Raw genomic sequence first — 23,697 nt, 5'->3', positions numbered from 1 at the left:
TCCAGCATGCTATTTCTTTTCTCCACACCAACTTAAGTCTTTGATCTGCATATTTATATACATGCTTTCCTGCCAAAAACAAAAACTCAAACTTCACACGCTTAGGGTTTTCTTCACCGACCTCGATCCAAATCAAATTGGATCTCATCTTTCCTGAATCGACAACCTACAACAATTTAGTAAAAATCTATGTCCTCTTTTTATTCTTCCTATAAATGTTTACTATATATAGCAAACTGGACTCTATTCATTAGTCTTGATTTTGTCCATCAAAATAAATGATCTGACTGTTTCTTTCTCCAGATCAACTAGACGATCAAATATCTTGTTTCGATCATGATGTCAAAGAATCAAATCTATGCCCTTTGATCTTCTTTGAGCCGCAATCCTCTGCAACTGATTCATATACGAACTTAGTAGGTAACTACCTCACCAATGCACCATTCACCTACCCAATGCACGTTTGCCACTTGGAGTCCACCTGACATCTCTGTCAGTATCCAACTCACTTGATTGTGTCAGTTCAACTTTGGTCACCGACTAAACATGCTACCAGTATACACTAACCGATTAACCTTCATATCATTCACTTCACTATTCTACCGGTTAGGTCATGTTATATCGGACTGCACTTACCCGGTTTGCTTTCTTACTAGTTGGCAGACTTACTGGTTGACATCCCATACCGGCTGACATCAACATGCCAACAATATCCAATACCAGTAACAATATCTTACATACCGGCTTTCTTATCGGTTGATAGCCCATACCGGTTGATATCAATGACAATACAATGCCAACAATATCCCCCTTTGGTATTGATGGAAACACCCATATTATGGGGTTAATCTCCACAACCCTGACTTACAATATGCACTATATCCAACTGCAGTTCTTTTTCCAGCTGTTAACTTTCTCCCCCTTTGATAACAATGACAAAGGGCTAGGACAACTTTCTATGGTATCTCCCTTTGCAGGTAATTCATGAACTAGTATACTATATCTCCCGATAGGCTAGACTACTTGTTCCTTTCACTCGACAGGTCAATTTATGATTTTTATTAAGTACAAATTGAATAGACACTGAAAAAAAACCACAAACATGGACTAATGAGCATATTCTCCCTGGTGAAGTTACTTTCTCGGTCAAGTTGATTGTGACTTTGGTAGATAGACAAATTGAATAGACAACTTTCCAAAGTCCCAAACTTGATTTCCTTTTTTATACTAAAAATTCTTCCAGTCTTGTGAATTGAAGAGTCAACTGACACAACTAAGAAAATCACAAACAAGCTGGGGATGCATACTCTCCCCCTGAGTACAACATATGGTCCAAGATTCAAAAAGTACATGGCTATGAACTCCCCCTGAACCACATATTTCCATGTACATTTAAGTGCATAAAGCTAGTGAGAAAAATCCTAACTTGTGTCTTAGATATTTAAATGTATTTACTGGTAGAGGTTTTGTGAAGATATCAACAACTTTTTCACTTGTAGGATAATATTCTACCTTCACTTCTTTCTCTGTAACCTTCTCTTTGAGAAAGTGGTGTTTGATAGCAATGTGCTTTGTCCTTGAGTGCATAACTGGATTCTTTGAAATGTTGATTGCACTTGACTTATCACACCAGATTGAAATAGGGTCAGATATTTCTATCTGAATATCCTTCAGAGTCTGCTTCATCCATAACATCCAAGAACAACATGTAGCAGCAACAATGTATTATGCCTCTGCGGTAGATAAGGAGACTGAATCTTGCTTCTTTTTATGCCATGAAACTAACCGATCACCTAAAAATAATGCACCACTTCTTGTGCTTTTCTGGTCATCAATACAACCTGCCCAATTAGCATCAGTGTAGGCCTGTAAAGTGAAATCTTCTTCCTCTGGATACCATAAGCCATAATTAAGTGTTCCTTGTAGGTACCTAAAGATTCTTCTAACTACATTCTCATGTGACTGTTTAGGTGTTGCTTGAAATCTTTCCACCATACATACTAACTGCACTATATCCAGTCTTGAGGCAGTAAGGTATAACAATTTACCAATCATGGATCTATACAGGGTCTAATCCACTTCTAGTGACTCATCAACCTTGCTCAACTTGCATCCGGTCACCATGGGGGTACTTACCAGTTTGTTGTCTTCCATCTAAAACTTATTCAACATATCTCTGACATACTTGGTTTGAGAGAGAAATATTCATTTATCTTGCTCTGAAATTTGTAAACCAAGAAAATATGATAGCTCTCCAAGCATTGACATCTCAAACTCTAATTGCATCTGATCAACAAACTCTTTACACAGGATATCCTTGTTGCCTCCAAAAATTATATCATTCACATATACAACAACAATAACCAAGTGATTTCCATCTGCTTTTATGTATAGATTACTATTTACACTTCCCTTTCTGAAACCTTGCTCCTTAAGATACTTATCCAACCTTGAATACCATGCTCTTGGAGCCTGCTTTAAACTATATAATGCTTTCTTCAACCAGCACACAAAAGTTTCATCATCATACAACATAAAACCTTCAGGTTGTTCTATGTAGAATTATTCTTCCAAATTACCATTCAAGAAAGCAGACTTGACGTCCATTTGATATACCTTATATCCTTTGAAGACAAAGAATGCTAAGAACATTCTAATTGCCTCAAGTCTTGCAACCGGTGCAAATGTTTCTTCAAAATCAATTCCTTCTACTTGAGAAAAACCTTTGCACACTAACCTTGCTTTATTCCTGACAATCTTACCTTCTTCATTCATCTTGTTTTGGTAGACCCATTTAGTACCTATGACATTCTTATCTGCTGGTCTAGGAACTAATTCTCAAGCTTTGTTCTTTTCAATATGTTGCATCTCTTTTTCCATCGCATCCATCCATTTCTCACTTTTGTTGGCCTCATTGAATGTTTTGGGTTCCATTTTAGTAATGAGGCATAAATTCACTTGTTCATTGTTCCAAGCTAGTTTTCTTCTTGTCTATACACCATCACTTTTATTTCCTATAATCTGCTCTTCCAAGTGATTTTTCTACACATATCTATTTGGGGTCTTGTTGGGTGCTTCTCCCAGTTCATTTTCTGATTGAACTTCATCTTCATCACATGAATCATCATACCCATTTACATGTGCTTGTTTGCCTTTATGCAAATCTTCATCAACTCTTACATGCATAGTTTCAATGAATTTTCTCAGTCTTTTATTGTAGCATTTGTAGGCTTTGTTGTGAGTAGAGTAACCCGATAAGATGCCTTCATCACTCATAGAATCAAAACCACCTAAACTATCTTCATCTTTCTTGATGGAGCATTTACTTCCAAACACTTTGAAATACTTAACTGATGACTTTCGGTCATACCACAGTTCATTCTGCTATGTGTTCTCAGTTGAACCCGGTTCAATGTATATATAGCAGTATTTACTACTTCCTTATAGTACATATCTGGTATGTTTGCCTCATTCAACATAGTTCTCTCCATCTCCTTGACAGTCTAGTTTTTCCTTTCTACAACACTATTTTGTTGTGGTGTTCTTGGAGCTGAATATTGTCTTTTGATTCCATGCCTCTGACAGTAGTTTACAAACTCATTTGATGTAAACTCACCACCCCGGTCTGATCTCAGACATTTCAACTTGCATCCATTTTCCTTCTCAACCATCTTTTGGAATATCTTGAACCTCTCATAAGCTTGTGATTTGTCATGTAGGAAAGTGACCCATGTCATTCTTGAGAAATCATCAATGAACAACATGAAGTATCTCTCACCGGCTAAAGCTCTTGTTCTGGTTGGACCACAAAAATCTATATGCACAAATTCTAAGGGCCTTGAGGTATTATGTTCTTTGATCTTGAAGGTTACCTTAGTCTTCTTGCCTCATAGACATACATCACAAAAAGTACTTACTGGTTTGATAGTTGGTGGTATATGTTTCATATAACCTTTCTTGCTTACCTTAACTAGATTATCAAAGTTTATATGGCCTAATATTTTGTGCCACAACTAGCTCTCATCTACTTGTCCCATCATGCATTGGCACTCAAAGAATTCCTTCAGATAGTACACATTTCCATCTATCTTTTTACCTTCTGCAACAATTTGTCTGGTACTATCCTTCCTTATCTGACAACCGGTAAAGTTAAATGTGAATTTGTATCCTTTATCACACATTTGACTCACACTTAGCAAATTATGTTTTAGTGCTTCCACATAGTATACATCACATGCTTTTAATTTGCCATCTATGTTCAGAGTACCTTTGCCTTTTATCTTGATGGAAGAGTTGTCTCTGAACCTCACTGACCCTCCATTCCAATCATCAAACTTGGTGAACTTCTTCTTGTCTCCGGTCACGTGATTGGAACATCCACTGTCTACAACCCATAAATTTCTCCTTTTTGCATGTAGGGCAGTCTGCACAATCAAACTTGATTCTCCTTTATTCTTATCCTTCTCAACCCAAACTGGGTTGGCTTCCTTCTTCTTGTCAGTTGCAATTTTATGCTCTAGTTTTGCTTCTGGTTTATGATCTGATACTGACTTCTTTTTCTTAGAGATCATGAGTTTGCAATGTGGCCAAATGTTTTGACAATGATAGCATTGCACATTGACATTGAATGATGAATTTGAGAAACTATTATAGGATATTGACTGACTTCTCCTACATTCATAACACTTATGACCAAAACCATTACATTGATAACAAGTGACATTCATCTCTCAGAGTGAAGCAAAAAAATTCTACTTTCAAAACTAGTAGGAGGCTTATGCAACAAACTACAATCTGCGATTCTATGACCAAACTTATTACACCAGTAACAATAACCATAGAATTTGGGTACATACCAATCTTGTTTCTTTGGACCGGAAAACCTTTGTCTCACTGGATGTTTTCCTCTCATGCTATTGACTATGGTGAACCCCTCTTCATTAATCTTGAACTTACCTTTATGGTTTGTATTTCGGTATAGAGAGTAAGCTTTCTGGTTCTGAGTATTCCAGTTCACAAGAAGATTTCTTGTAGCTTCAACATCGGTCATCTTCTTAGTAGCTTTGTTGACAGTAAAGGTTTATTTTTCTTTACTCTCATTTGAAGAAGTAAACTGTTTCTCCTTACTAAATGTGTCTTTTCTATTTTAATTTTGTCCTTCTTGAAAACCTAAATGTCTGGTATCTTTTGAGTGCTTCTGATTACTCAACATTTTGTCCAAGGCTTTAGTGCTTCCCTCATACTTGCATCTCATCTTCAATTCATCTTTGCTCTTTTCAAGCTCTTTTCTAAGCCTTACAATTTCTTCTTCCAAATTTGGATGCTCCTTCTCCTTCTTTATCAAATCAGAGGATGTAACTTCACATATCCTCTTGGCCTCTTCCATCTGGAGTGTCAAATCAGAAATTGTTTTCTTGGACCCATCCAGAGATTGCTTCAAATGGTCTTTTTCTTCAGCAGCAACACACTTAACCCTTTTGAGATCTCTTCTTATTTTACTCAACTCCTCAAGATCACTTATGAGCTCACCTTCCAGGTCCACTTCAACTTCAATGTCTTCATCTTCATTATCTTCATCAACCGATTCATCTAGTGCCATAAAGAGATTGGTTTCTCTTTCATCCTCACAATAGTCATTTTCTGAGGCACTTTCTTCATCTGTGGCATCATCTTCAATAGTATGCAAGTTATTCTGCTTCTGATATCTTCTTCTATCTTTTCGGTAAGTATTCTTGTTTTTATCCTTACCCGAAGGTCTGCTGGTGCTTTGTTTCTCTTCTCCAACATTCTCACCATAGGGACATTTTGAAGCAAAGTGTCATATTTTACCATAGTTAAAACATTTGAGAGGTAATTTTCCTTTGTACTTACCAAATCCTCTTTTAATCTTCCTTACAAAGTTTTCTACCACCATGTCTGAGTCTTCACTAGATTCTCCATGAGTACTTTCTTCCTTACCATTTTTTATGGAGTTGAAAGAAGCCTCTTTCTTTGAAGTTCCTTCACCGATTGTTCTCATCTCATAAGAGGTTAAGGAACCAAACAACTCATCCATTGAAAATGTTTTCAGATCCTTGGCTTCTTTTATTACAGAGACCTTTGTCTCATACTAAGATGTGAGTGATCTAAGTACCTTTTCGACAATCAATTCATCAACTATATCTTCTCCAAGTCCTCTAATAGTGTTCACCATTTCATCAATTTTGTGAAGATAATTAGCAATCTTTTCTTCATCTTTCATCTTCAAGTATTCAAGCTGACCTCTTAGTGTTTGCAGTTTAGCCTTCTTGACCTTGACATCTCCTTCAAACAATATTTTTAACTTATCCCAAGTTTACTTGGTGGATGAGCAGTGCATGACCTTAACAAACTCATTATCAGACAGAACATTGAGAATAACATACTTGGCCTTGGCATTATTTTCATACTCCTTCTTAGCATCTAGATCTGTAGGAGAATTATTAGGGATAGTATACCCATTGTGCATAGACATCCAAACATCAAAACCTAGGGAGGACAAATAGGTTTCCATTCTTCTGTTCCAAAAGGCATAGTTGGTACCATCAAACAAGGAAGCTTTGGAGGAGGAGGACTCATTCCTTGTCATTGTGTTCTTAAACCATAATCTATCCAAGCTAGAGAAAGCTTTGACAAAAAAGGAACCTAATGCTCTGATACCAATTGTAGAACACAAAATATCATTGAGAGGGGGGGTGAATCAGTGATTATAAACAATTTCAAACAATGTGTGCAACTGATAGGATAATGAAAGCATTAACAAGAAACCACACAAGAGCACATCACATAACACCAAATATATGAGGAAAACCCAATGTGGGAAAAACCTTAGTGAGAAAAGTTGTTGGAGATCTACTACTCCAATCCAGCCTCACAATGAAATAATAGTTTCACAATGTTTAGGACACCAACCCAAGGAGAACCAACCCCTAGCAATTTATGGGCACCTACCCAAAGGAGCACCAACCCCTATTCTATTCTGAGCACCAACTTAAGGAGCTCCAAACCCTAATCTATTCTAAGAACCAAATCAAGGAGCACCAACCCCTAATCTATTATGAGCACCAGCTCAAGGAGCACCAACCCCTACACTGAGCACCTACTCAGTGAAATACAATGAGATATAAAATCAATACAATGATAAACACATGTTACAAATGAGTTTTGTAACTCCTACAAATATTTCTCTCTACCGGTTAAACTCCTTTTTGTCACATTGCTTCTCTTCTATTGATCCTCTATTATTACTGTCTGAATCCTCTACAACTCAGTTTCTGCCTTGTCGGATCTTCTCTGAAACTCACTCTTCTCTCCTTTAGTCTCTACTATTATCTTACCGGTTCAAACACTGTCGGTTTAATAGACTGTAATACTATGTAACAGTTTACCAGTTATCTTAAACGTTTTTGGTTAAACCTTCCTTACCAGTTCTTCAACTAATACTCAGTCACTTCAAGATTTTGCTCTCATCACTCCGACTGATCATCCTAGAAGAATCACACTTCATCCAACATACTATTTCTTTTCTCCACACCAGCTTAAGTCTTTGATCTACATATTTATATTCATGCTTTCCTGCCAAAAACATTTACTCAAACTTCACGCGCTTAGGGTTTTCTTCACCGACCTCGATCCAAATCAGATTGGATCTCATCTTTCTTGAATCGACAACCTACAACAGTTCAGTAAAAAGATATGTCCTCTTTTTATTCTTCATATAAACATTTACTATATTTAGCAAACTAGACTTTGTTCATCAGTCTTTATTTTGTCAATCACAATAAACGATCTAATTGTTTCTTTCTCTAGATCAACTAGATAATCAAATATCCTGCTTCGATCATGATGTCAAAGAATCACATCTCTGCCCTTCAATCTACTTTGAGTTGCAATCCTCTGCAACTAATCCATGATTTTCACAGTTGACATTAATATGGGCTTAGTCGACAACTACCTCATCGACGCACCATTCACCTACCCAATGCACGTTTGCCACTTGGAGTCCACCTGACATCTCTATCAGCATCCAGCTCATTTGATTGTGTTGGTTCAAATTTGGTCACCGACTGAACATGCTACCGGTTAACCTTAATATCGTGCACTTCACTATTCTGTTGGTTAGGCCATGTTATATCAGACTACACTTATTGGGTATTCTTGCTTACCGATTGGCAGAATTACCGGTTGACATCCCATACTGGTTGACATAAACATGCCAACAATCTCCAATGTCGGTAACAATATCTTGCATATTGACTTGCTTACCAATTGGCAGACTTACCAATTGACATCCCATACCGGTTGAAATCAATGACAATACAATGCCAACAAATCTATTAAGGGGAACCCATCTCCCCCTTTCATTTCATCATCATGTTTGAATCTTTGGGTAGATGCATCACAAATGAGATGATTAGAGAAAAAATGAAGGGTCAATACCTTCAATACCTGCAATACCAACAACAGATGACAAATCAGTACCAACAATAAAATCAACTCCCATAGTACCATTTTAATCAGGGTAATGTGTAACAACGACCTCAGATCCCTAATCCACCTTTGAATCCATTTGCTAGGAGACCCATGCAATTGGATAGATATAGACATATTGATTTCATAGGGATCCAGAGTTATCCAAATGTAGTCAACAATGAATTAAGGAATGTAGTGCCTGAGTTTTCAAGAAATAATGCAGTTACTGGTGAGAATCATATCAAAGCATTCCAAAATGTGAAGGACAATTCTGAGATAGAATATGAAGATGTATTCATGAAAATATTGATGTAGTCACTCACTTATGATGCCAGAGAGTGGTACAGAAGCCTATTGGATATGTAAATAAGGTGTTTCCATGATTTTAAGAGAATGCTTAGAGATCAATATGGTGACCACTCATATCCAATGTTTTCCTTGCATGAGTTGACCAACATTAAAAAGGTACATAATGAAGGAGTGCCCAGTTTCAACATAGATTCATCAAGTTATATAATAAGATGTTGGCATTTGTATGAAGATTGCATTAATGATATGTTATGTTGTCATTGATGTCATTTAATCGGTAATGATATTGTTGATATTGTTGTTATGATATTTTGTAACCGGTAGGATGAACTTGTGAAGGAAACTGTAACTGGTAGGAAGAATTTGTGGAGTGAACCGGTATTTCTATGTATGGAGAGTTGAATCGGTAAACCCAACTTGTTGATTTGATAAACCCTAACCGATTAAGTCTGGTGAATTGGTTATATTGGTTTATGATCTGATGATGAGCGGTAATGATTATGACATGTATGATTATTGTATGAAGACAATTTCAAGTGATTTTGGCATGTTGTTGTAACGGTTTTTGTCTAGGGAATGAGTAAGTATATTTCATATAATGCAAAGCACGTGATGAGTTACTAAGTTTGATGAAGTGGTGATCAAGGAGTGATCAAGGTTTTCTTGATTGATGTGCAAAGATTGCTGTGTAATCCAATGGTTATACTTGAACTGACTTGTTTGTAATCTCTATAAGAATTAGGTTTTTGTTGTGTTACCGACCTAATTGATTTGTTTATAAGGTCGATGAGTTGTTTAGTTTGAGAGTTGGCAAAGTTTTAGTTGTGTGTGGTTTCCAAACCGGATGATGTATTTGCAATTTGAGTAAAGGCAGATAGGAGCATGAAAAGGATCTGATCAAGCAAGTGTAGTACTATTCAAAAAGATCAACAAACTCCTATTGTTGTCTAACAATTATACTATAATTGAAATCCCCTAACTGGGTAAGCTCTAACAAACTTGGTGCTATTCAAATCCTCTCACCAGATGATCCATTAGCTTGGATTTTCAAATCCTCTACCAAGGTTACTCCTTATAGGGTATAGCTTCTAACAAGGCATTGTAGTCAATCCCTTAACTGGGTGGTCCCTAACAGTATTTGTTCTTAACAAGACTTTTTGTAAAGCTTTAACAGGCTAGGCTCCTAACAGGGTAAACTTCAAAAGAGTTGAGATAGTAAATTTCAAAAGAGTTGAGATAGTTATCTTGTGAGTCTCATCTCACCGTGGTTTTTCCCATTTGGGTTTCCATGCCAAAATATTTGTGTCAAGTGGTGAATGTTTTTGTGGTTATGATTGTATGGTTGATTTGCTTAACTACTTAACTACTTTGATAAGTCATGATAACCAGAAGCATTGAGAAATGAAGTCTGTTGGCATATGAAAAAGCATTTGGATATTTATGAGTTTGAAGTTGTTTACTGTTAATTTGTTGTAACAGTCAACTAATTTATCTTAAGATTTTTTATCTTGACAAGTGGTATTGCATTGATAGTTCTAAGTTTACTTTGAGAGATTGATTTTGAGATTGGTGAAGTTAGTATCAGTTTTTCTATCTATTGATTCACCCCCCCCTCTCAGTAGTTGACCGAATTCTTATTCTTTCATTATACCATCAATGGGTATCAGAGCATATCAGGTTCTCTAAGGTCTAAGCCTAATAGCTTGAGGTAAAGATGTTGCAGAACATGATGAAGAAGAAAGGTCTGAAGTTTAATAGAGAGAACTATAGGATATGGAGTGACAGAATGAAAATTTATATCAAGAGTCTTGGAAATTAGTACTGGGAACATGTTGTTGTTCAATATGTTTCACCTACTGGGATTTTGACTGATGATCAAAAGAAAGAGCAAAAAGAAAACAATCAAGCATTAGAGGCTATTATCAATTCTTTGTTTGATGTAGAGTATGTAGATGTTCATTGTCTAGAGACTGCATATGAGGTATGGAAAAAAAATTGAAGAGATTTATAGCGGTGATGAACATGTTAAGATTACTAAAGAAGAGATTCTAATATTAAAGTTTGATGACATGCAGATGGCTAAAGGTGAGAATATCCGCAGTATCGTAAAAGGATAAAAGAGATAGTCGACAAAATTAAGAGTGCAGGAGGTAAAGTGGAAGATGCCACAATGATCAGTAAGGTACTGAGAACCCTGCTACTGGTCTATGCTATCTGAGTTGTAGCCATTCAGGAGCTAAAGTATATTGACAAAACTAAGGTAACTCTTGACTCCATCATTAGCAGGCTTACTGCTTTTGAATTAAATGGTTATGATGGTAGTATACAAAAATCTGAGTCTGCATTTAGAGCTTCTTTTTCTAACGCATCTGTTAGAAAAGTAGAGATGTAAGTCATAGTTATGAATCTAGATCCAATAGAGAAGCTGATGATGAAGACAGTTTAGTTGAGCTTGAAGCATTGTTGGCCAAGCGATTGCCAAAGGCACTGGTAAATATTGAGGTAAATTACCTTTGAAATGTTTTGCATGTAACAAGATTGGTCACATAGCTCCTAACGATCCTAATGGTGATAGTGAGCACAAACGAGAGAAATTCAAGAAGTATAAGGGTAAAGGAAAAATAGATTGTCTTATTGTTGTTGATGATGGTATCTCTGATGACGAATTTGATGGTGATGATAATGAAGAAATTGTATTTGTAGCCATTAAAGAGGAGATATCTGATCAAAAGGCATTAGTATCCAGGATGGATAACTCTGATGATTGGATCATTGATAGTGGTTGTTCGCATCACATGACTAGAGAAAATTTCTTTCTTTGAAGGAATTTGATGGTGGAGTTGTAAGATTTGGTAATGACTCACCCTGCATGGTTAAAGGTAAGGGAACTATTTCTCTTAATGGAAAGAGTAGTGCAAATGATATCTACTGGGTTGAAGGTTTAAAGCACAATATTTTGAGTGTGGCACAACTCAATGACAAAGGATACCCATTGGAGTTTAAGAATGGTATGTGCAAAATCTATGACATTAAAGGTGAACTAATTGCAACCAATAAGCAAACTAAAGGTAACCTGTTTCACCTTAATCCTAAAGTTGGCAACTATTTAATTGCAAAGATAGATGATAGTTGGCTTTGACATAGGAGATTTTTTTATATAAACTTTGATAACATTGTTAAAGTGAGTAAGTCTAAGACAGTGAGAGGTTTGTCTCTGTTGGACAAACCGGTTAACGCTCTATGTAAAGAATGTCAATTGGGAAAGATGACATCCTCAACTTTCAAAAGAAAATCTTTTTCAGCGGAATATTTGTTAGATTTGGTTGATAAAGATCTTTGTGGACCAATAAGAACAAAAAGTATTCAAGGTGACATATATTTTATGACCTTCACTAATGATTGCTCAAGGATGATGTGGGTCACATTCTTGAAGGATAAGACTGAAGGTTTTGGTAAGTTCAAGGCATTCAGGTCCTTAACTAAGAAGGAGAGTGGAAAGAAGATAAAGTGTCTGAGGATAGATCAAGGCGGCAAATTTACTTATGAGGAATTCACTAGGTATTGTAAAGAAAATGGTGTCAAACAACAACTTTCTGCATCGAGGACACCACAACAGAATGGTATCATAGAGAGAAACAATAGGTCAGTTGTTGAAGCTGCTAGGATGATGTTGATACAAGGAGGTGTAGCGAAAATTGTTTGGAGGGAAGTTGTGAGCACAACTGTCTACACTATGAATTAGATTCTGGTAAAGAGAGGTAAGAACAAGACTCCTTATGAATAATGGTATGGAAGATCACCTAATGTTAGTTAGTTCAAGATATTTGGAAGAAAATGTTTTTTTAAGAGAAGTGATTATGTTAGCAAATTTGAGGCTAAAAGTGATGAAGGTATATTTATTGGCTATTCCACCAAGAGTAAGGCCTACAAGTGTTTTAACAACCAGACACAAAGAATTATTGAGAGTGCTGATGTTTGAGTGGATGAATATCCTAAAGTCTCGGAGAAAACCAGTTTGGAGAAAAAGGATGAAGATCCTTGCATTTTGTTTTTGGAACTAGAAACTGTGAAATCTAAAACTGGTAAAGTTAATACTGATGTACCACTTCAACCGGTACAGATAAATTCAGAAGAAGATGATGATAATAAAAAAGATAAACCTGAAGATAATGATCATGTTATTCCGAGATATGTGAGATTGATCACAATCCCAAGCAAATTATTGGGGATAAGGATGCTAGAGTACTAACCAGAATAAGAATCAAAGAGAATTCCTGCATGATCTCCACTATCGAACCAAGAACTGCTAAGAAAGAATTTGGTGATGATCATTGGGTTAAAGCTATGGAGGAGGAATCAGATCAAATCGAGTGAAACAACACTTGGACCCTAGTACCCTGACTGGTAAATAAAAATGTGATAGGTACTAAGTGGGTATTCAGGAACAAGTTGAATGAAGATGGTGTTGTAGTTCGTAACAAAGCTAGGTTGGTGTGCAAAGGTTATGCACAAGAGGAAGGAGAAGATTATGGTGAGACTTTTGCACTAGTGGCAAGACTGGAAGGTGTCAACACTTTACTTGCATTTGCAGCACATAAGAAATTCAAGGTATACCAGATGGATGTTAATTTAGTATTTTTGAATGGGATACTGGAAGAAGAAATATAAATTGAGCAACTAGATGGTTCTGCTCTGACTGATAAGAAATATATGGTATGTAGATTGCATAAGGCTTTATATGGATTAAAGCAGGCACTGAGAGCATGATATGAAAGGCTTCATACACATCTAATGAAGATATGATTTTTGAGAACCAGTGATGATAGCAACATATATCTCAAATCTGAATGAGATAAAATACTGGTCAATGAAGTTTTTGTAGATGAAATGAAAAATGAGTTTGAAATGTCTGGGGGAAATAAAAAATTTCGTAGACTTGCAAATACAACAAATGAAGAATGGTATTTTCATCACACAGTCTAAGTATGTGAAAGAGGTTTTGAAGATATTTGGTACGAGTGACTGTAAACCAGTTGGGACACCAATGGTTACAGGTTTTAAGTTGTCTAAGGAAGATGAATCCACAACTGTTGATGAGAAGGAATATAGGTCAATAATTGTAAAATTGCACTATGTTGTTCACAACAAACTAGACATAGGTCATGTAGTTGGCATAGTTGCTAGATTCCAGAAGAATACTAAGGAAACACATTTGATAGCAACCAAGATGATTTTTAGATATTTGAAAGGTATTGTTGACTATAGATTATGGTATCCATATGGAGGAAATTTTGACTTGAAGGTGTACACAGATGCAAATTGGGAAAGAAATGTTGATGACCGAAAAAGAACAACCGATAGAGCATTTTTTCTTGGAGGAATACTTAGGTCATGGAGTAGTAAGAAAAAGAGTTGTACTTCACAATCTACTGCTGAAGCCGAGTATGTTGCAGCTTACATGAATTGTACCCAACCTATTTGGATGAGGCACATTTTGGAATGTTTTAAGATGAAGATTTCAGAACCTATAAAGATCCTACGTGATAATACAAGTGCCATAAATATTTCCAAGAACCCTATTGTGCATGCACGAACCAATCATATTGAATTGAAGTATCATTTCTTAAGGGAAAAAGTGCAGAGTAAAGATGTGATCTTGGAGCATGTTTCTACCAAGGAGCAGCTTGCAGATATCTTTACTAAACCTCTGCCTAAGACTACTTTTGAGTATCTTAGAAGTCAGATAGGGGTTGTACCCCTTCATGAGGTCAGTTGAGCATGATGTAGATTACATCAGTCTTGGAGCTACTTGCAGAATTTTACAGAAGGATTGGTGTAGGAGTGGAGTTATTCCATAGGGGGAGCATCAATTGCAGGTTGTTGATGTTGCACAGTGAAATTTGACATTACATGTTTTACTTTCAATTTGGCATTGTTGTCAAAGGAGGAGAAGAATTATGTGATTATAAGGAGAAGAACCAGCAACAAGATGAAGACATGGAGAGCATGGTGAATACTTGGTAATGTAAACCAAGATTCCTATTCACAATCACAACAACAATCAATGGTATTGATATTTGTATTGCCATCAATGCCAAAGGGGGAGATTATTGGCATTTGCATGAAGATTGCATTAATGATATATTATGTTGTCATTGATGTCAATTAACCAGTAATGATATTGTTGATATTGTTGTTATGATGTTTTGTAACTGGTAGGATGAACTTGTGAAGGAAACTGTAACCGGTAGGAAGAATTTATGGAGTGAACTGGTATTGCTATGTATGGAGAGTTGAACCGGTAGACCCTACATGTTGATTTGATAAACCCTAACTAATTAAGCCTAGTGAATTGGTTATATTGGTTTATGATTTGATTATGAGTGGTAATGATTATGACACATATGATTATTGTATGAAGACAATTTCAAGTGATTTTGGCACATTGTTGTAATGGTTTTTTTCTAGGGAATGAGCAAGTATATTGCATATAATGCAAAGCATGTGATAAGTTACTAAGTTAGATGAAGCGGTGATCAAGGAGCAATCAAGGTTTTCTTGATTGATGTGCAAAGATTTCTATGTAATCCAATGGTTATACTTGAACTAACTTGTTTGTAATCTCTATGAGAATTAGGTTTTTGTTGTGTTACCGACCTAATTGATTTGTTTATAAGGTCGATGAGTTGTTTAGATTCAGAGTTGGCAAAGTTTTAGTTGTATGTAGTTGCCAAACCAGATGATGTATCTACAGTTTAAGTAAAGGCAGATAGGAGCATGAAAAGGATATGATCAAGCAAGTGTAGTTCTATTCAAACAGATCAGCAAATTGTTGTTGTTTTCTAACAATTATAGAAGAATTGAAATCCCCTAACTAGGTAAGCTTTAACAAGCTTGGTGCTATTCAAATCCTCTAACTAGGTGATCCATTAGATTGTATTTTCAAATCCTCTACCGAGGTTACTCCTTACAGGGTATTGCTTCTAACAAGACATTGTAGTCAATCCCTTAACCAGGTGGTCCCTAACAGGATTTTTTCTTAACATGACTTTTTGTAAAGCTTTAACAAGTTAGGCTCCTAATAGGGCCAACTTCAGAAGAGTTCAAATAGTTATCTTGTGTCTCATCTCACCGTGGTTTTTCCCATTTGGGTTTCCACGTCAAAATATTTGTGTCAAGTGGTGAATGTTTTTGTGGTTATGATCTTCTGGTTGATTTTCTTAACTACTTAACTACTTTGATAAGTCATGATAACCGGAAGCATTGAGAAATGAAGTCCGTTGACATATGAAAAAGCATTTGGATTTTTATGAGTTTGAAGTTTTTTACTGTTAATTTATTGTAACAATCAACCGATTTATATTACAAGTTTTTATCTTGACAAGTGGTATTTCATTGATAGTTCTAAGTTTACTTTGAGAGATTGATTTTGAGATTGGTGAAGTTAGTATCAGTTTTTCTATCTACTTATTCACCCCCCCTCTTAGTAGTTGACCGGATTCTTATTCTTTCATCATACCATCATAAGATTCCTCCCCTTTTGAAACCTATTGATCATATGTGTTTGGCTTTCTACTATGATGCATTTGACCCCAAAATTGGTTAGGAATTAAGATCTAGAAATCCCCCAACTCTGAGTGAAGCATTCAAAGCTACCCTCAATATAGAGAATAAAATAAAGGTTTATGGTAAGGCACCGAGGAGGGATGACTTCAGAATTTTGAAAAATCCTAAGGGACATCATAGTAAACAACCTAAAGAAGAAGACAAAATAGATAAAGTTATGAATGATATAAAGGAATTGAATTACAAGATTGAAAGGAATGAGAAGGGATTGTCACATGACCAATCTAACTATCATAAAAGTGATAGGCCAAGATTGCATGATATTCCATACAACACAAATTGGAAGGATGGAAAACCTTTGAATATCAATCAAAAGAACTCAAACAAAAGGAAACACCTGACCCTTTTAAAAATCTAGGAGCACATTTTGTAGAGGACAATCTATGGTTCATTGTATGTCATCTACCACACACTGAAACTCAGTGTGTTATTGCTAAAGAAATGGAAGAATAAAAGGAGGTTTATGCTAGCTACAAAGAAGATGATTTTGAACTTGATCGCATGGTCAACATGCTTTCCCTTCGGATGTACAATGTGTTGGCAATATGGAGGAATTGATTATGTGTTGCATTGTTGTTTTGTCATTGATGTCAACACTAGCTATTATGGTTGGTTACCGACATACAGGTTTTGGTTATCGGTAGAAGATCTTGTGTTATTGGTAAGCATTTAAGGTTTAACCGACAGATCTTTTACTGAGAATCTTTGATAGAATGCTTAAGTGGTGTTGGCGTGGTTTCTAGATGGAATTAAAGATACAGAAGGTGATCCCTGATCGTGTCTCAACTGATTGAAGACATCGCTTTGGCACGGTGGACCCAGATTGGGTCCAGTACATATCTAGGTTATAGACCGGTATCATCTTAATGTGTTCTCTACACGTTACCAAGATGTTTTATAGATTGGTTATTGTTGTTTTGGTCTTAAGACGACATGTCATATCATTGTAGTATGGATGTATATAATGTTCTTGTTGTAATATATTTTAGGTGGCCGACCTAATTGGTTTAGGCCTTAAGGTTTGTACAAATTGATGTAAGATCTCATTGTAGATTAAGATAATGGAATGGTATGGAAATGCAATATCATATGCGAAGGAGATTTGGTCGATCATAGGTGATCGAATTGGGTTTAAGTAAGAGGTCAAAGGCCTTTGGTATTGAGCTTAACTGGGACTGTAATTAGACATGTAAAATGCTATCTCTAGCAATTCATTCTTTTGGATTATTGTCCATTTATCCTTAGGTGGTTATAACCTCTTTGTAGTCAGTGAGACTCTTTTGTAATGATAAGTACGCTCTAGGCAGTGTGCCTTCATGCATATGCAGGCCCCTTATTGTATCACATACTTTCTGCAGAAGTATCATCTGACTGTGGGTAGGCTTCCCACCGTGGTTTTTCCCTTTACCGGGTTTTCCATGTACAAATCATGGTGTTATGTGGTATGGTTGCATAGTGTTAATTCTCTATTTCATTCTTAAGTTTTGTTGCTTATTTCGGTATTCAATGTTTATGTGCTTCAGTTAAAGGTTATAAAGTGGTTTGATTAATGTAATCTGTTGACAACTGATTCACCCTCCCCCCCCCCCCCTCAGTTGTCCACCGACTATCCTAACAATCGGTATCAGAGCTTTGGTCCTCTTTTGCAGAATCTTAACTGCTTGAGGTAGATCCTATGGTAGCTAATACTTCAAATCCACCGTCAACTATTTTCATAAGAGAAATCCCTAAGCTTGATGGAACAAATTATGGGATATGGAAAATCCGAATGGAGACTCATCTTAGATGTCTTGGAAAGGATATTTGGGAGATCACTGAGAAAGGATACACACCTTATGATCTGACATCTGGCAATCCTTCTCCTGCAGACCTGGACAAGAATATTGAAAATGAGTGCAGAGATAGAGAAGCCCTCTTGTGTGCATTTATTGAACAACAAATCATGGGATTGACTGATAAATCATCGGCAAAGGTTATGTGGGATAAATTGCAAACTCTGAATGAAGGTGATACTACTGTCAAAATTGCTAAACTTGATGGTTACTGGGTAAGGTATGAGAACTTGAAGATGGAAGATAATGAAATAATTGCTACATTTATGGAAAGAGTAAATGAGATTGTCATGGGAATTCAATATTGTGGAGGATCTCTGAGTGAAGATGAAATTGTTTAACAGAGAACAATGGCAAACACTTCAGTTAACAGAGACATTCTGACTGGGAAATTATCTGCTTTTGAGCTTGAAGAATTTGGACCTTCTGGAGCTAGAAAATTTGAGCCTACTTTTCATGCATCATCATCTACCGGCAAAAGTGATTGGAAAGCCTTATATACAAAGGAATTGGAATATATGAGGAAAGAGGATGAAGAATTTGAGCAGCTTGAAGCCTTATTTGCTAGAAGAGTACCTAAAGGACCGACAAGAAGTAAGTATGAACAAAAAGAACCTTTTAAATGTTTTGCATGTAATAATAGTGGTCATTTTGCATCTAGATGTCCTGAAGAGAATACAAAATTTGAAGAGAGAGTTAAGAAATCATTTAAGCCTAATCATAATAGATATAGATTCAAGAAAAAGTAAACAATGCTACATAGCGGATAAGGAAGGAGTAAGTGATGACTCTGAGGATGAACTGGCAATAGATTCTACTAGTGGATCCAACAATGGAAAAGAATGGGTGTTCTATGCTTTAAAGGAAGATGAACCAGAACAGGCTATCAAGAATGAAGAAAAGGCCCTGGCAGCAAAAGTTGAAGACAAGGATGAATGGGTAATTGATAGTGGATGTTCACATCATATGACTGGAGATAAAAGAAAATTTATGTCCCTGCAAGAATACAATGACAGTCAAGTCAGATTTGGAGATGACAAAGCATGTATGATCAAAAGTAGAGGTATTATTTCTCTGGGTGGCAAGAATAATCCTGATAATGTATATTATATAGAAGTTTTAAAGCATAATCTTTTAAGTGTTGGTCAATTGGTGGACAAGGGTTTCCAACTTCAGTTTAAAGATAGAAAATGCAAAATCATTAACAAAACTAGTTTGGAGATTGCAACCAGTACTCAGACTAGAGGTAATATCTTTCACTTGAACACTGGTAATAAGACATGTTTGATTGCTCATATTGATGAGAGTTGGTTATGGCATAAAAGGTTGTGTCATGTTAATTTTGATTGTATTGTTAAGATCAGTTCAACAAAGGCAGTTAGAGATATACCTAAGATTATAAAGCCTCATAATTTGGTATGCAAGGAATGTCAATTGGGAAAGCAAGTTAGAACTTATTTTAAGAGCATACATGATAAATCTAATGATGTGCTTGATTTAATTCACACTGACTTATGTGGTCCAACAAGGACTAGAAGATTTCAAGGTGATAGGTATTTCATGTTGATAATTGAAGATTATTCTAGAATGATGTGGGTGACTTTTCTTAGGGAGAAGTCTGAAGCTTTTGAGAAATTAAAGACCTTTAAAGAAAAGGTAGAAACAGAAACTCGAATGAAAATCAAATGTCTGAGATCAGATCAAGGTGGTGAGTTCACTTCTCATGAATTTAATAGTTATTGTGAGATAGTTATCTACACCTCAGACTCCTCAACAGAATGGAGTAGTAGAAAGAAAGAATAGAACCATTTTGGATGCAGCAAAAACTATGATGATGGAAGCCAAATTGCCTCACATCTACTGGAGAGAAGCATTGAGTACAACAATCTACATATTCAACAGGGTTCACATCAAAGGTGAAACTGGTAAGACCCTTTATGAATTATGGTTTGGACATACACCTACTATTAAATATTTCAGAATTTTTGGAAGTAAATGTTATATCAAAATGGATGATTCAATTGGGAGGTTTGATCCTAGATGTGATGAAGGGATATTTCTTGGATATTCAATTCAAAGCAAAGCATATAGACGTTATAACAAAAGATTGCAGAAAATTGTGGAGAGCGCAAATGTGAAAGTGGATGAGCAGTACAGAAATCAATCCATATCATATGATAGGGAACCGACAATGCCTCAACTAGTACAAGACACTAAGATAGTTACACCGGTACAATCAAAAAATTCAACTGTGACTGATGATCAGAATAGTGAACCTGAAGTTCAGAAGACACCAAGATATGTAAGGTTAAATCATTTTGAAGATCAAATCATTGGAGATAGGAACAAGGGAGTTATGACAAGAAGAAGACTAGTAAATGAAGAGGTATGTCTTATTTCTCAAATTGAACCAACATCTATTATTGAATCTTGTAAAGATAAACATTGGTTAAAGGCTATGGAAGATGAATTAGATTAGATAGAGAAGAATGAGACTTGGACTTTAGTTCCCCAACTTAAAAATAAGAATGTTATTGGAACTAAATGGGTTTTTAGGAATAAACTAAATGAGGATGGTCAAGTTGTAAGAAACAAGGCTAGATTGGTTTGTAAAGGATATTCTCAAATGGAAGGAATTGATTATGGTGAGACATTTACACCTGTAGCTAGAATTGAAGATGTTAGACTATTTCTCGCGTATGCAGCTTATAATAACTATAAGGTCTATCAAATGGATGTTAAATGTGCATTTTTGAATGGTGAACTTGGGGAAGAGGTATACATTGAGCAACCTGATGGATTTTCACTGATAGGTGATAAAGATATGGTTTGCAGATTAAGGAAAACTTTATATGGATTGAAACAAGCTCCTAGAGCTTGGTATGCAAGGTTGGATAAATATCTTTTGAAGCTTGGTTTTACTAAAGGTAGTGCTTACAGTAATTTATATTATAAGATCACTGATGATGATGATATTCTGATTATTGAAGTATTTGTTCATGATATCATTTTTGGAGGTGAAGATAAATTATGCATGGAATTCTCTAATAATATGAAGAATGAATTTGAAATGTCCATGATTGGTGAGATGAGATTTTTCTTAGGTTTGCAGATTACTCAAACTGACAAATGCATTTTTATCTATCAAACTAAGTATCTAAGGGAATTTTTGAAGAAGTTTGGTATGGATAATTCCAAACCAGTAAGTACTCCTATGGTGACAAGTGAGAAATTATCTATCAAAGACACATCTGCATCGGTTAAATTGACAAGGTATAAGTCTATGATTGGTGGCTTGTTATATCTAACTCGGATTAGACCAGATATTATGAATGCAGTAAGTATTGTTTCAAGATATCAAAGTAATCCTAAAGAAAATCATGAATGTGCAGTTAAGAGGATATTTCATTATTTGCAAGGAGCAACAGAATATGGCTTATGGCATTCTAGAGATGATAACTTCACTTTATGTGCATATACAGATTCAAATTAGGCAGGAGATACTGATGATAGGAAGAGCACTTTTGGTGGAGCTTTCTTTCTTGGAAGAAATTGCTTTCATGGATCAACAAAAAATAGTCATGCATTTCTTTATCTACTGCATAAATTGAATATGTTGCAGCAACAACTAATTGCACTCAAGTCTTGTGGATGAAGCAAATGTTGAAGGATATCAAGGTAAATTGTAGTGAACCGGTAGTTATCTATTGTGATAACCCTGTAGCTATTGACATGTCTAAGAATCCGATATTTCACTCTAAGACTAAACACATATCAATAAAATATAACTTTCTAAAGGACAAGGTGGAAGAAAAGGAAGTCAAATTGGTTTATGTGAACACCAAAGAACAGATTGCAGATATATTCACTAAACTGCTATCTAAGGAATCATTTGAGTATTTGAGAGACAGGTTAGGGGTATCTACCCCTCCACCATAAACTTAATTGATGGAGTAGACCATCAATCCAGTATGCATCATTAGCTTTATCCTTTGCTCCGGATTGATGTAGTGGTGCTAATACTCAGGGGGAGTGGTTAGCTTTGAGATTCAAAGGCTTATATTCTTGCTTTGATATTTTTGTCAGATTTCTGGCATTGATGTCAAAGGGGGAGAGATAGTGATGTGAAAAATAAATTCAGAACTTTACAGAGATATTATTCACAGGGGGAGAGTTATTGATATTTAGAGGTATATTTAAGAGATTGTTGGTTGTCTTCCATAGGGGGAGACTTGTTTGGCATTTCTTGGTACTTAAATGTTTTCACATCTAGTGTTGTCATCAATGCCAAAGGGGGAGATTGTTGGCAATATGGAGGAATTGATTATGTGTTGCATTGATGTTTTGTCATTGATGTCAACACTATTTGTTATGGTTGATTACCGGCAGACAGGTTTTGGTTACCGGTAGAAGATCTTGTGTTACCAGTAAGGGTTTAAGGTTTAACCGACAGAGCTTTTACTGAGAATCTTTGACAGAATGCTTGAGTGTTGTTGGTGCGGCTTCTAGATGGAATTCAGGATGTAGAAGGTGATCCCTGATTGTGCCTCAACTGATTGAAGATATCACTTTGGTGTGGTGGACCCAGATTAGGTATGGTACCTATCTAGGTTATGGACCGGTATCATTTTAACGTGTTCTCTACACGTTACTGGGATGTTTTATGGATTGGTTATTGTTGTTTTGGTCTTAAGCCGACATGGCATATCATTGTAATATGGATGTATGTAATGATCTTATTGTAATATCTTTTAAGTGGCCATCCTAATTGGTTTAGGCCTTAGGGTTTGTATAATTTGATGTAAGATCTCATTGTAGATTAAGGTAATGGAGTAGTATGGAAATGCAATAGCATATGCAAAGGAGATTTGGTTGACAATAGGTGATATAATTGGGTTTAAGTAAGAGGTTAGTCAGTGAGACTCGTTTGTAATGAGCAGTATACCCTAGGCTATGTGCCTTCCTGCATGTGCAGGCCCCTTATTGTATCACATACTTTCTGCAGAAGTATCATCTGATTGTGTGAAGGCTTCCCACCGTGGTTTTTCCCTTTATCAGTTTTTCCACATACAAATCATGGTGTTATGTGGTATGGTTGCATTGTGTTAATTTTTTGTTTCATTCTTAAGTTTTTTTACTTATCGGTATCTATTTTTGCTATTTCAGTATTCAATGTTTAGGTGCTCCAATTAAAGGTTATAAAGTGGTTTGATTAATATAATCTATTGACAACTAATTCACCCTCCCCCCTTCTCAGTTGTCCACCGGTTATCCTAACACAATGATGATGCAGGGTATTCTTCTAAGGAGGAGGATGGAGCAGAGCTTGACATTGACAATCAGAGAAAGTGGAATAGGGGACAACACCAAGAGATTTTTTTAGATGATGAAAATATGGATGAATATAGGATAAATATGGCTAATGATCAATCCTGGGAGG

This window comes from Cryptomeria japonica, chromosome 4 (assembly GCF_030272615.1).
Source record: "Cryptomeria japonica chromosome 4, Sugi_1.0, whole genome shotgun sequence".
In the NCBI taxonomy this organism is placed as follows: domain Eukaryota; kingdom Viridiplantae; phylum Streptophyta; class Pinopsida; order Cupressales; family Cupressaceae; genus Cryptomeria; species Cryptomeria japonica.
Note: the sequence above shows the minus strand (reverse complement) of the source record.